We start from the raw sequence: 2,403 nt of genomic DNA, 5'->3' as shown, positions 1-2,403 counted from the left end.
TTCTTCCTTCACGTGCTGCTGTGTCCACATTTCCCCTTTTAAAAAGGACTCCAATCATATTGGCTTAGGGCCCTACCCTATTCCAGTGTGACCTCATTTTTTTTTTTAATTGACACAGGGTCTCACTTTGTCCCCTGGACTAGAGTGCAGTGGTGTCATCATAGCTTACATTAACCTCCACCTCCCAGGCTCATGTGATCATCCTGCCTCATCCACCTGATTAGCTGGAACTCCAGGTGCCGTCCTATGCCCAGCTAATTTTTTTCTAATTTTTTTTTTTTGTAGATATGGGGTTTTTGCTCTTACTCAGGCTGGTCTTGAACTCCTGGCCTCAAGTGATCTTCCCACTTGGGCTTCTCAAAGTGCTAGGATTACAGATGTGAAACACCTGTAATCTTGTCTTAATGAGCAATGACCTATTCCAAAGAAGGTCACATCCTGAGGTACTGGGGTTTAGGGCTTCATATGCATTTTGGGGGGACACAATACCCATAGCACATACCTTGTCCACTGGGGGCTCTAGACAAAGCAGGCAGGTGTCCAGGGCTCAGAAGGAAAGGTGGGGGTGGGGTCCTGCCTCAGTGAACTTGGAATTACAGGAACAAAGGGAGAAGGCGATGGTCCATTACTGCCTCCTCTGCAAAGAGCCTCGGCAGGGACTGGCTCAGAATGGCTTTTGTTGTTGTTTGCTTGAATTATTAGCCGTCCCTCTAATTAATCCAGCGTCTATGTGATTAATTACGTTGCACTTGAGCAGTTCTCCCTGGGTTTTTACCTTCTCTAAAAATGGCTTTTCACATTCAAGTTCTTTACAACCTCATAGGAAAAAGTCATTTCCTGTAATCCAATGTCCTTCACTCCCAAATTATAACAGGTTTTCAGTGATAAAGCAACAGACCCCGTCTCTGGGTAACTTAATGAGAAAGCAATACTGGGCGGCTCACTGGCTCAGGGAGGCTGTGTGTCCAGAAACAAACCATGTCCCCATCAGGACAGCCTGCCCTCTCCCTGCGCTTGCTTAGACACTGGGCCTCGCCTTGGCTGCCCCACAAACTGCATCCAGAGGCCCCTGGTGCCCCCACCCATTGCCAGTGTAGACACATAGCTTTTTCCTATTGATATATTTTTAGGAGTCCCTCAGCCCCAAAGGACAAGCACACGTCTGTTTATAAGACCTTTCTGTTGGGGCAGTGCCTGTGGCTCAAAGGAGTAGGGCATTGGACCCATATGCTGGAGGTGGCGGGTTCAAACCCAGCTCCCCCAAAAACTGCAAAACAAAACAAACAAAAACACCACCTTTCTGCCCATAGCACAGTGGTTATTGTGCTGGCCGCATGCACCAAGGGTGGTGGGTTCGAACCTGACCTAGGTCAGCTAAACAACGACAGAGGCACAAAACAAACAAACAAACCCAAAAACCCGAGCAGGTGCCTGTAGTCCCAGCTACTTGGGAAGCTGAGGCAAGAGAATTGCTTTAGCCCAAGAGTTTGAGGTTGCTGTAACCTGTGATGCTGCAGCACTCTACCCAGGGTGACATAGTGAGACGCCATCTCAAAAAAAAGAAAAGAAAACCTTTCCGGAGCCAGGTTTATGGTTGGTATTGTGTGATCAGCTGTGGGTTCCAGCAGTTACCTTGTGACCAGGGGAAATGTAGCTCTGCTGGTTGGGTCCTGGGGAGGTGGACACTGGGGTGAGTTAAAGGCGGGAAGGTTGGTTGGGGTGACATGAAAGGAAACAGCACAGAGCTAACAGCAGATGCCCACTGAGGGTGAGCGGTGGGGGGTGTGTGAGTAACCTGCCTGGCACTTGTGACAAATGTACTCAACGATTGTTTCAGCTGCCCCAGGAAAAGCTTGACCCCAGACCTGAGTGGATCTGGAGGTGTTAATCCCAGAGTCCGCAGTTATCCCCACAGCTGGGACAGTTTTTTTTCCCCCAGCTTATAGAGGTGTAACCGACAAATAATAACTGTACATATTTACAATGTACAACATGGTACTTTGATGTACTTATACATCAGGAAATGACCACTAGCAAGCTAATTAGCATTGGCAACACTTTGCTTTAAGTTACCGTCATTTAAAAGGTAAGAACACTTTAAGATTTACTCTCTAAGCAAATTTCACGTACACAAATACGGTATTGTTACCCATAGTTACCTCGCTGTAGGATAGATCTCCAGAACTCACGCATCCCGTGTAACTGCAGCTTCCTACCCTGGGACCATCATCTCCGCATTTCCCCACGGCCCCTGCAACCTGCACCACTCTTCTGCTCTCAGCTTCCACTTACAAGTGAGATCGTGCAGGTAATGTTTGTGCCTGGCTGATTGCACTTAGCATAACGTCCTCCAGGTCCACCCATGTTGTTGCAAATGACAAGATTTCCTTCTTTTTTTTTTTT

Source organism: Otolemur garnettii, unplaced genomic scaffold (assembly GCF_000181295.1).
Source record: "Otolemur garnettii isolate 467f Iridium unplaced genomic scaffold, OtoGar3 scaffold00074, whole genome shotgun sequence".
NCBI classification, from domain to species: Eukaryota; Metazoa; Chordata; class Mammalia; order Primates; family Galagidae; genus Otolemur; species Otolemur garnettii.
The sequence above is the reverse complement of the archived record's forward strand: the minus strand, read 5'-3'. Positions refer to the sequence as shown.